Raw genomic sequence first — 13010 nt, 5'->3', positions numbered from 1 at the left:
GACTTCCTTTTGGCACAGCAGAGTCCGAGTCCAGAATTTCCTTGGCGAGTCGTGTAGATCCATAGTCTCAGTGACAGTCTCAGTTACAGAGGATTTGATACTCAGCTGTGTGTCCCTGCCACTGATAGTTCTGATTAGACAAAGCTGTGTTGCACAACAAACTTGACAACAAAAGAACTTTGACGTCTTGTTTCTGTGAAACCCACTGATGACATTTGACTCATTTCTGAAGAACAGAAGTCAACACCTGATAGGTGACACTTATTCTGTCAACACCTGCGTGGAAACCTGTAGGGCCTGAATCAGGTCGATGACTTCTGTTCTCTGATGAGAACATGTCTGATATTGTCACCTCCTGTATTGACAACAACAAGGTAGTAATTGGTTTGGTTGTTATAGCCTCAAGACTTACTTCAGAGTTGAATCAACAACACCTCGTGATGTAGAGTCAACAATACTGACTTCTTAAAGTAGGCATGTCCCCATCCTGAGTGTTTTCAGATTGAGTTTTTGCTGCTATCAACATCAAAATTTACCTAAATGTTAATTAAAAATGTGACTGACACCGTGATAACAGCTGTAGCCCTTTAAATTCCACCTCATTTCTCACATGCTATTTGATCCAAATACTGAAGATCCTGACTCAAAACTATAAAGTTGACAGGCTTTGATCATTGATATGATACGAACGAAAGTTTAACTGGAAGAATGCAACTCCTTACGTGACACGATCAGCTCAAGAGAAGTTGTATCTCACTGAAAGAGTTGTGGAAGCTATAAAAAAAACTGGCGGTTTTGCAGTGGTGTCACAGAGCGATGCTTCTTCTACCTCACATGCAATCTTTGGTTGAGCATAGACACCGGCTTGCAGAGAGCACACAAACCCGTCAGCAGCCAAGTTTGATTATGGCCTGCCATCAACTAAACTCACTCATAAAATTAATGTTACGCTAATTAGCGACAGCCGATATGACCTATCTCTGGCGACGTTTGTCATTTTTGGTTGCTTATTTGAGTTTTACGACAGAATTTAGGGGAAAAGGAAGAACAGAAAGTCTGTTGATGCCAAAATGAACCACTGAGTTTTAGCAGTAGTTATATAATGGGGTTTTCTGTCAAGAACTCTTTCTGACTTCACTTTAAGGGATCGTTCAGATTTGTGGTGTTGTATTGAGGTACAACGGTGTATTACCTACAGTAGATGGCAGTTGGCATGCCATGAGTTAGGGATGCAGGCAGGAGTACTGCCACGGAAGCTAACAGCGAACATACTTAAGCCACCCAACAAAAGTCCCACATAATAAAACAACCAATATTTTTTTAAGTGTACGCTGTATTAAGAATATTTTCATCGCTTTACCTTGCCGTCAGACAACGATTTCTGTCAACTTATCTATGCTGTCTTCAAAGCCAGACTCCACTGACAAAAACAACAATTTTACCTCACTGAACATGGAAGCCACTTGTCTACCGCTGCCTCCATCAGTTAGTTAGTTTGTGTTATTGTGTGACTTTGGTGTTTTAAAGGGTTATATTGGATTCACCAAAGTCACAATAACACAAACAAACTAACTGATGGAGGCAGTGGTAAACCAGCAGCTCCCATTTACAGTGAGGTAAAATTGTTGTTTTTGTCAGTGGAGTCATAGATAAGGTTTAGGGCACATTCACACTAGGATAGTCTGGGGGGCTTGGTTCAATTGGGAGAGGAATGCCGAAATATTTCACACCTTCATTTGGTCTGGTTCACTTTCACACTGCACTTTTTAAGGCGGACCAAACAGCCTGGACAACGTCATGCAGTTACAACAGCTGCTTGTTTGGGGGCGGTATTGCCCGAAACGGCCACTAACCAGGAAGAAAAAAAGCATGAGGAAGAAGAAAACCCAGCTCATCGATTGGTCAGGACCAAAAACGGAAATCCATTGTGGGTAGCCACAAGCAACTGCGATATAGTCCTCTGACCATATATCAATAAGTGCCTGCACCGCCTCACTGCTCCACGTCTGCCCACGAGACATTTTCCAACGTTTTCTTTTTTTTACCTCTGCTTCTCCCAGTTCGCACTGGCTTTGTTTTTTTCTACCCAAAATACACTGCACTCTACGTCACTTCCTCTCTTTGGTTTGCTGGATAGTCCGTTTGCATGTTCCACTGGAAGCGAAATGCACCAGGGTTCACTTGTAAGTGAACCCAGTTTTCAAGCGGACCAGGGTTCGCTCATTTGGTCCGCACCAAAGTGTTCGAATGAGCGTTCACACCACTACAAACGAACCGAACTATCCATGGAAGTGGACCAGGGTTTGTTTAAAGCGGACCAAATAGCATCAGTGTGAATGCATCCATACTTTCAGTTCCAGTGTCAGAAATCGCTGTCTGACAGCAAGGTAAAGAGGTGAAAATATTCTTAATATAGTGTACAGTTAAACTGATATTGATTTCGTTACATGGGGCTTTTTTGGGTGGCTAAAATATGTTTGCTGCTGCCCCCGGCCACAGCAGTGCATTGCTTAGCTTCTGTGGCGGTACTTCTGCCTGCTTCTCCAAACTTGGGGTGCACTGACTGCCACCCACTGTCGGTAATGCATGGATAAGTGCAACCCATTTTTAAAAAATTCAAAATATCCTTCTACTACTTGGAAAACTCACCTTAAATGAAAGACTTGACTGAAATAGTTCTTACTTTGTTATATATCTGATTCTCTTGTGTGAAGTCTTGCAGTTAAAGGCCAAATTACTGTGACATTGTGTACTTCTGTTCCAAGTGAAATGCTTTCTTCATGAGCATCTTCCACACTAAATTCCTTACATATTTTTATTCCTTTGGTACAGTCCAAAAAATATCACTATGTTGCAATGCTGGATGTTGTGAGTCAGTAATTAGCTGAGATGCAGGAGTGATGCCTGTGCCATAAATCATGTGGGAGTGTCGGGGATTGTTTAGATTAAAATCCTCTGGATATTTTGTCAGCTGTCTCATCGTTGCCAGATTGTTTGGATGGAATATGTGCAGTGTTTTGAGTTGCATGGGCTGAATGTGTTTCTATCATACACAGGAGGTGTTTAAGGTGGGTGATGCGAAGAAGCTTAACTTCTTTCCTTTCTGAGTTTTTGTTTTTTGACATTTCCTCAGTAGCCTTGTCTCACTTTCGCTGCCTCCCATCTCTCTCTCTCACACACCCACATTTACACCACACACTTTTTACACCTTAGCTTTGTTTCCCTCCTGCAGCTCTCCAAACAAGCCCACTCTCCAAACAACCCCTAAACAAGTTGTCCAGAGCCAGTGTCGGGGGGAGGGGTGCGTTGGGCGGCGGCCACAGCTCGGCTGCATCCTATTAGGAATGGGAGTGTTGAAAAGGGGTGTGGCCTGGAGCCAGTAACATCTGTGCCTGTCCCCTCTGCCCCCACTGCATTCTGCAGAGAAAGGCAGAGAGAAGGAGGTTAGTGAGGGAGGGAGTGGATACGCCGAGGAGAAGTTCTCGCCGGCCAGCTGGCTGTTTGCAAGATCTCAAACAGCAGCTCATGCTACATGGCGAGTTTATCCCTTGTTTGCCCCCCGTGCCACCAGAGAGAAACAGTCTCCATCTGACTGGGATTTTCCTCTCAGGCTGATTTTGACAGCCTCTGGAATTCAAGGTGCTTATTAGAGACGACTTTGAACCTGCGTGGATTACATACCTTGCGCAGGAAATGCTCCAGTGCGTGTTGTGTTTTTCTGTCGACAGTGCAGAAAGCTGGATACTGCAGTGAGCTGAGGATATAAAGGGAATGCAACAGAGGCGAGCCCACTCCTGGACAGGGTAAGACGAGCTCAATGAATCTGCCTGTTCTACCCTGTAATCAAATGAGTGCAAGGAAAAGGAGTGCAGGAGTAGGAGCCGGCTGCTGATTGGAATGTGTGTGTCTGTGTGTTTGTGTGTGTGTGGACTGCATGTGACCAGTAGATAGTCCAAGGCTATCAGAGTCTCTGTCAGGGGAGTCGGGGCTGCTGGTTTGCTTTATCACTCCCCAGGATACGGGCTGGATTCCTCTCCCCAAGACGTAGGTGATTGTGTCACGTCTGTCTTATTAGGAGGTGTTGGTGCGGAAAAACGTTGTTGCCCTAGTAACCGGGGGGGAGGGGAGGTTGACAGGGTGCTCCGACCGGGCCCCGGGGGTGATTTCATGGTGAGAGAGTTGTCCTGTGTATGCGGGGAATGCCCCATAATGACAAGGCTGGTGTGGAGATAGGGTGAGGTGGTGGTAGAAAAATGTGTTCCTGCACGGAGGCTACAGGCTGCTACCTCCCACCAGCTTCTCTCTGTGGTTTGGCGAACGCAGCCCCTTATCAGTGTCAATGTGTGTGAGAGAGGAGAGGATGGCATACTTTTTTCCACGATGGTGAGGGGGGCGGAGTGCAGATAATCAGGTCAATGAAAAGGAAAGTCACCTTGAGCAGAGAGGGGTCTGCTCGTTTCCTGTCACTGCCCATCCTTCTCAGGTTCCACCCTCGAGAGGTTATGAATCCTCTACATGTGAACACCACGCAGACTTGATGCATTACAAAGGACTGACAGCTAGTCCTTGCAGCTCTGCAGGATTTCACGGAGCCGCTGAATGACTGCAAGCTAGGTTTTACCCTGTAATCCTTAATGGTTGTGTTATTTGTTTTTGTCCGCTGAATTAGAGAGACAATCCTATTTTCTCCCCTATAAACATCCAGAGCAGATTAAAAAGGAGGGTAATGTGCGGTGGAAAGGGCTTACATTAAATCACCCACCCACCCAGCTTGCACCGGTCACCCACCACTCTGGTTACCATAGCAACTGAGGAAGAGGTAGGGTTTTTTTTTTTTTTTTTTAAAGACAGGCTGCAGCTCAGGGTATCATAGTAGAGATTACCACGCTGTCCACGCCCCATTATTGATGATCTGAGAGGTCGTCTTGTTTACTACTCTGAAACAGATTTGTGACTAATATTGGACTGTGCCCAGCTGTGGAGCACATCATAATGTTTACTCATCCTTCTGCCACACGCAGGGAGACCGCGATGACGGCTGCTTATGAGCCGTTCAAAGTCCACAGCTCATATCTGAAGGTTCGGATCTTATATGCTAGTAGAAGCACAGATGTAATCTAGATGATAGTCAATAATTGTTCTTCCTTTCTCTTTCCTTTCTGCTGAGAGTCAGGGAGTTATTGATCCTCTACTTTAATGGTCTCCAGCCTTTTTTGTCTGATGAAACCCCACAGCTCTTTCGGATAAGCCAAAGTACCCTTTCATCAACACCACCCATCATGCTTCAGATGTGCTCATCTGAACTTATTTTTAGACTTGATGTTTATGTATATGATTTATATACATGTGGTTATTATTTTTGGGTGGTACTGTGTTGCAGTGGTTAGCACTGTTGCCTCAAAGCAAGAAAGTTGCAGTTTTTAAACCCATGGCCAGCTGGAGCCCTTCTGTGTGGAGTTGTATGTTCTCCAGTGTTATTGTGGGTTTTCTCCGACTTCCTCCCGCAGTCCAAAAACATGCAGCTGAAGTTATTGTTAACCTTAATACCTGTAGGTGTGAATATGAGCGTGAACGGTTGTCTGTCTCTGTGTGTCAGCCCTGTGATCGCCTGGCACCCTTTCCAAGGTGTACCCCACCTCTTACCTAGTGTCAGCTGGGATGTGCTCCAACCCCACCTGCGACACTTAAGGGATCAAGCCTTAACAGAAAACAATTAATTAATAGAGATAAATTGACCATTTTTATGTCTGTTTGGTCAAATTTGCTTTTGCAGCAGGAAGTTTCACCCATACCTATCAATTTCAATCATGTATCCATCATAAGCTGAGGTGCTCCATCTTTTCTATTGGCTTGTTACATAGTTTTTACACAGTCTCAATCATAGCACATGGTTTTTAGGTGTTTTAGCTGACTTTTTTTTAAAGGGCCAATTCACCCCAAAATCAATGGTGTGAGTTGACGAGTGTTGGAGATATCGGCCGTAGAGATGTCTGCCTTCTCTTGAATATAATGGAACTAAATGTCACTCAGCTTGTGGTGCTCAAAGTGCAAAAAATAGATTTGAAAAACTCAACAGCAATGTCTCTTTCCAGAAATCATGACCCGGTTACTCGAGATAATCCACAGACCTTGTTGTGAGCAGATTCATGTAGGAACTATTTTCTTTCTACTGAACTACACCCGCCAACCATATCGAAGGGCAGAAGGAAGAATGCATCTACTGCTAGCTCACCTAGCACCGCTGAGCTAGTTAACGTTAAAGCTTAGCTGAGGAGAACACCATGAATGTTCACGCTGTCACAAGCACGAGCCTTTCATCCGTGAGTTAATGCACACGGTGAAGAAGAAAGTTCAGTAGAAAGAAAATAGTTCCTACATGAATCTGCTCACAACAAGGTCTGTGGATTATCTTGGGTAACTGGGTCATGATTTCTGGAAAGAGACATTGCTGTTGAGTTTTTCAAATGTATTTTCTTAGTGCCCTGAGCACCACCAGTCGAGTGCCATGTGGCTCCATTATATTGTAGAGAAGGCAGACATCTCTACAGCTGATCTCTTCAACGCTCAGCAGCCCATAGCAAAACAATCTAGATTGATAAACCGCCCGACAGGTAAGAGGAAAAATATGAGTTTTGATTTGAGGATGAACTTTCCCCCTTTTATTTTTCAAATTACTTACTACTCCACAAACTTTCCACACAAACAGCAAGTGCGGAATGCATCGTGGGGTTAAAGTACCCGAGGCTGAGAATTGCTGTTCTCTTTGAATCTGCATTAACGCTCTTAGTAGGATTTTCCCTTTCTGATTACCCAAACATGCTGCCGTGGTTATACTGTGATGAATGTAACAGGAGTAGTGTGACTGACGGTAAAGACCCTCCTCTCATAATGAATTACAGTTTCTTGATTCTCCAGTCTTAATCATAATACACAACATTTTCCAACCATCTGCTCGCTCGCTTTGGTTCATTAGACTCAAGACGTTACAGTACACTTGTTAGGAGCTGCACACACGGAACATCCAAAATACCGCAGAACAAATCAGAATTGCAAATTAATACAGCTGAGAAAAACAACCTTGTAATTTATAACCCAAACTTTAACCTGCAGGACGAACACAGATCGTAAAAGTTAAGCTGCTGTTGTGAAATAGGCGGGTGTTTTTGCAGTGTCAACATCCATGCTTTGTGTTAAACATTGCCTTTTTAGTTCAGATTTCTCACAATGATGAAGCGGCACGATACCGGCTACTCATGGGCTATTTTTAAACCAAAATGTTCTTGTTTCAGTGTTTTGGATCAAAGCCAACAAAGCGAACACAGATGACTTAGCTGAAACTCCAGCAAGGATACTGTCGCATGTTTGAGAAGTTTCCTACATTGCCCTGGGTCTAACCTCCACTTGAAGGGTTGACCCGAGGAAGAATGCTAACATGTTAAAGAGTGGGGGTTGGAGAGTCTGTCTGCAGAACGAGTTTGACAACCTTGCCTGCGGAAAGAGCAGCAGTGTTTAACCTGCTTTTTAATCTCTGTCCTCCTTACATTTCAGCCGCACACTCCCCAATCTTAAATGTGCATTTTTTTGCTCTGTGCTATTATTCATTCATGGAGGAATTAAAGGGGAATATCACAGAATTACAGCTCAGTCTTATCCCTTATATCTAATCTAATCTGTCACCATTTACAAGTCGACAATCATAAATTTTCCTCACATTCATTTGGGAGATCATACAGATTTTTTTCCAAAGCATCCAGTATCTCTACAGATCAGACATATGGTTCCTAGTTGTGTGCAGAGCATGCTACTGTAACACAGCGCTCATTACAGTGTTAAAGTTACAACAAACACGTGGAGGCTCTGCCAGTAAATGGACCATCTCTAGGCTTTTAGATCATTGCGGCATCTCTAAAGGAAAAACTTGTAAAAAGCCAGAGGGTACCACAAATTAGATTCACCAGTGATTGAGTCTCTCCCAGGCAACAAAACAACTTCCACTGACAAACATTTGCTCATCAGCATGGGGTTTGCATAAGCCTTTGTTCATGAAGTAATTCTGTGGCCTCAGCAGGAGGAGTGAATGCAGATGATCACAGTCTTTATGTTCTGTTCCTGCTAGGCAATTATTTTTGACCAGATTATTGACCTTGACAGGCGTGGCTAGAGATACAGAAGCCTTTTTTAGCTTATCTGAGTCATCACTGCGACTGTGTCACTGGACTACACGTGTGCTTAATGAGGAAGGATGTGGAAAACAATTAGATTACCTCTGTGACATAGATAATAGAGTTCCCTGCTCTCAGTTGGAACAGATACAGCAGTGTCTTGTGTGTTGGTTACAAAGTACAGAATAATCTTAAGCTTTATTGTGTACCAGTAAATGTCGTGTTAAATGTTACACTTGTGATATTGGCCCACGACAGTACAAAGTTAAAATCTGCAAAGCTTTAGCCCCTCTTACACTGCCTGTTCAAGGTGGAAACTTTACACCTTTATTTGACCTTGCCGTTTTGTGTAAAAAGTACGATCATGGAGTAGGGGAAAGAGTTGTCTCACCTTTAAGCTGGCAGTAGAAGTAGTAACAGTAAAGAAATGATGTCTGTGTACAAAGGACAGTTGGCAGGATGGGATGGGGTTTGACAATTTGATGATGAATAATGTGTGTGACCCACTGCAGGAGATTTAAAAAGTAGCTGTTAGCAGTTAGCAGCTAACTCCAAGAAGAACAACTGCCAAAAATGTCCGCAAATTGGGAAAACAATGGGGCCTGTGGGGACCTTTCCCTCCAAGCAATGGACGAGATCAGCTGTCATTTAACAGGGACAGTAAATGATTGTTATTGCCATGTTATTCCGTTGTTGTTGTTCAGAAAGCCCTGCCAACGCATATGTTATATGTCACACTAGAGGCAGACGCTGTTGTGTTACATGTCACACCTGTTAAACCTCTTCTGATTCCACGATGCCAGCATTTCTGTGTAATAATGAAAAGGCGTTATAAAGAAGGGACTTGGTAGCGGTTCTATAGCGCGATCTCTGTGTAGAAATAGCTTTTAAGAAGCTTGAAGCAGGGTTTTGTACTTTTTTTCTTGACAAATGACTTAGCGCTGAAAATTGTTACGATACCGATGGTATTGGCTTGTATACAAGTCTATGCACTGATCCGATACCACGTAGTTTATTTTTAAAATTTTATGTAGTTTTACACTCGGATAAAGCAGCACTTTCCCTGCAATCACTTCTTCTTTGCTGCTCTGAAACAGTAGCCTACACTAAGAGTTATTCTATGCAATCACTGGCAACTACAATTTTATAGCAACAAAGAAGAATTGATTTTCGGTAAATAGCGTAACGTTAGCCGTTTGCAAAATGTCAGCGATTTGGCAATAAAGTCCCACCAGTCTAGGGTTTATCCTGAGCAATGCCATACAACAATGATAGCGATCATTTCACATCCATTTAGGTATAGTAGTAAACAGCTGTTATTTATTTTTTGTAATGCAATGGTATCTGATCTGTATGCAGTATTGGCTAATATGCAAGTTCAAGTATCAGAATTTGAATTGGGAAGGGAAAACTGGTTTAGGAACATCTATACTTAAAATAGTCATTGAGCACTTAAAGGAATATAAAGTAACTACAGACTCGATGACAAAGTTTTTGTAGTTCTCATTAAAGCTCCTATTTATTGTTTGTTTAATTCCACAGACAATATGGTTTAGCAAACTTGAAGTAGAAACTAGGGGTGTGACGATACATCAGTCTGGACTGATACATTGATTCAATGATCAACGATCCGACATATAGATGCAAAGTGAAAACATTGATACATATCGTCATCTTTAAAGTAAGCCTTTTTTGGTCAAAATCCCATGTCAAATTCCCGTGTGTCCAAGCGCACCTCCTTCCTAGACATTAAAACAGAGCTAGCAGCTTAGCACAAGGCAGAAAATGGCAAGCAGCTAAGAAAAAGACAATAAGTATATACACTGATATCGTGTCACAGCGATCACAGGCTCCTGAATTGAATCGAAAAAGTATCTTGATAGACTTTGTGATATAATCAAATGTCATATTTTTTTCCAAAGAATGGATATGATATCATATCATGATGAAATGAGTGATTTACACTCTTAGTAGAAACAAATTAACACACATCATGAAAACTGGAAAAACTACCACACCAAAAGACTCATATTACATTCCAGCATGCAAATGATTTGCACAACAGCCGCAGCTCACAGAGACTTTGTCACAGTGCGCTGTCACAACTTCAAAGTCCTGCAAGATGTGAACTTTTTGAACCCGTGGCCTTGTAGACAAGAGACATTTAGTGTAAAATGTATCTGCTGGTGGAAGAAACACTTCCTTTGTGTGTCTCTGTGCTGTTATCCCTTTCTCTGCGCGCTCTCTGTATGTTAATCCTGTAATCTGAGAGCCACTTCAGCACAACTCCCTCAGCCATGTGACATTAAAGCTCCAGAGGCAATGCCTTTGTCATATCTAGACACACAATCCTGTAATGTAAATGCACATGAGTACGCAGGCATCGGAGCTGAACAGCCCTGCTACTGTAGCATGGCTGCTTTCACACTGAGGACAGTTCTGACGGCTCTCTGTTGTCTGACTGATTGATTTTAATCTCCTCTTAACTTGCCACTCAGCATTTCTGTCATGGCCCAGTTATTTTCTGATGTGTATCCAAGTCTGCGTGTGTTTACTCATTATGTTCTTGGGGTGCTATTAAGTAATTGGCAGAACAAGCGTTATGTATGCTACCCAGCTGTGCAAGACAATTGGGCACCACTGTGCCGTTGGTACATAGCTAAACCAGAGTAAATTAGACAATGTGAAAGACCATGTTCAGTGTGAAAATCACTGCCAAATAGCTGCTGGTTTTCCAGAAGTAACACTGGTTGGTTTACTTTAAGTTAGCAGCTACTAAACGTTGCCTGTGAGCAAAAACATGAGAGATTTTGAGTTTTTCTATCCTGGGAAAAAGCATCTGACATGTTCTGCAGCTGCACTGAGAAACAGAGATTGTTTTATTACTCTTGACTGCTGTTACTATTGAGCATTTTGTGGTTGGATCAACACAGTTTTGAGTTTCACAGGTTAAGCAAACTGCTCCGTGTCCAAATACTGGGCTGCTGATTGATTTTCAGCAGGGCAGCTCCGAGCTGAAAGGACTACCAGCAGCCCTCGCTGTGTGACTCCTGAGCCTTTTGTTTGCAGCTGTCCAAATTGATCCAAAATAAATTACCAAATGCAGTGCACAACAGTTGCGGGGGTTTCCACAAGTCCATAAACCTCTTGAGTGAAGCACAGGGCGATCTCCAAACCATGAACTGTGTCTCCAGTGGGCCTTTTTTAATATACTTTTATTTTGTCAGTGTGAGAAACACTGTGGATGCATTGGAGTGGTATGAAATGACCCTACCTATACAACTCAATTGCCAGACTACATGTTGGCATTGTATGTTTCTGCAAACCACGGATATGTAAGATTTGTACATTATTATAAGCTAATGTGTTGAAACTTTTCTCTTTAGGCACAAAAACATTCAGTTTTGGTTAGGAAAAGATCATGTTTTGGCCTAAAACAGCCATTTTTGGTGGCACCATCGAAGCTGAAAATGATGCAGATGTCTTGTTAAAGAAGACCTGCTTTTGGTGGCTCAATCCCAGCTGGAAACATTGCCACTGTCTTGCAAAAGAACACTCACTTTGGTGGCACCATTGTCACTGGAAATGACGCAGATGTCTCACTAAAAAACACTTGCTCTCGGTACAGTTGCCTCATGAAATATTGCAAAAGTCTTGCTAAAGAACACCTGCTTGTAGTGGCACCATCGTCACTAGAAAGTCAGCTCATATACATCTAACCAGAATTACATCATGTTGATTTGATACATATGAAACTTTCATATATAACATATCTGTGTTTTGCAGAAACACAAAACACAGATTTGCTCCTGGCGACTGGTCCGACCTATAATGTTGCTTTGCATTGAAAATACTGCGATGAGATGATCACCAAATTGCAAGTCTGATCCATCCCAAATCCTAAATCAGAAAAGAAGATTAAACTTCTGTGCCCCAAATGCCTCTCTGGTCTGCCTATAACACAGCAGCTGCAGCTATACAGCACAACCAGTCAGTTAATAGCAGCTGCATTTTTTGGTTTTTACAGCTAAACTCAAAACAACACATTAAGTTATTTGGGTTTTGTGCAGCTTTTAATGTGACCTCATGATTAAAAGCATGAATGAATTTAGGGATGCAGCCAGTGGTTATTTTCATTATCAGATAATCTGCTGGTTACATTCTAGATGAACCGTTTGGTCTGAAAAATGTCAGGAAATAATGCAAAATGTCCATTCCAGTTTCTCAAAGTCCACGGTGATGTCTTCATATACATTTTGTCAATCCAAAACCCAAAGATATTCAGTTGAGTGTGATAGAAAACAGAGAAAAGCAGGAAATCTCCACATTTGAGTCTGTTATTTTTGCATTAAAAATGACTTAAACGATTAAGCATTTATCAAAATGGTTAGCGACCATTTTTCTGTTGATGGCCTCATCAGTTAGTTGACCAGTCATTGTAGCTGTACTTAGGTTAGAGGAATAACGCAAGGAGAAGAAGTAACTTGACACTTTATTGATTCCATTATCTGTGACAAATTTCATTTTAGTTTGCTCCCTCCACAGAGAGGTCGCAGGTCAGGGTTAGACTGAACCGTGTCCCTGGAGCATTGACGTGTCTCACTCAAGGACATTTTAAAAAGGCAGATTATTTCTTATTATAGCCCCTGAGCCCAAGAGAGACATAATGTACCTCTTTTCAAAACAAGGTGAGGCAGCCATGCTGCATAGTATTGATTTTCATTACTGCTTTCATATTCTCATCCAGGGTTCCCTCCTCCACCTCCACCTCTGGCTATACCCAACTCAATTAGAGACATAGCAGAGTTGCTCTGCTGTGTCTTGTCCCAACCAACCTTACAGCCACTT

The 13010-nt window shown here is 42.5% G+C and overlaps 1 protein-coding gene across 3 annotated transcripts in view; it reads left to right on the top strand.

The window, feature by feature from the left end:
* The window catches only part of LOC125896769 (disheveled-associated activator of morphogenesis 1-like), a 75723-nt gene that overhangs the window by 19577 nt on the left and 43136 nt on the right, over positions 1–13010 (top strand). For 2 of the 3 annotated variants that reach the window (XM_049589631.1, XM_049589629.1), the window contains exon 1: positions 3401–3803. The exons of the other annotated variant lie outside the window; for it this stretch is intronic. The gene's annotated coding sequence lies outside the window, so the exon portion shown is untranslated. Of the gene's footprint in view, positions 1–3400; positions 3804–13010 lie in introns of those variants that run through there. 3 annotated transcript variants of the gene reach the window in all.

This window comes from Epinephelus fuscoguttatus, linkage group LG11 (assembly GCF_011397635.1).
Source record: "Epinephelus fuscoguttatus linkage group LG11, E.fuscoguttatus.final_Chr_v1".
NCBI lineage: Eukaryota > Metazoa > Chordata > Actinopteri > Perciformes > Serranidae > Epinephelus > Epinephelus fuscoguttatus.
Note: the sequence above shows the minus strand (reverse complement) of the source record. Positions and strands in the feature narration are given on the sequence as shown.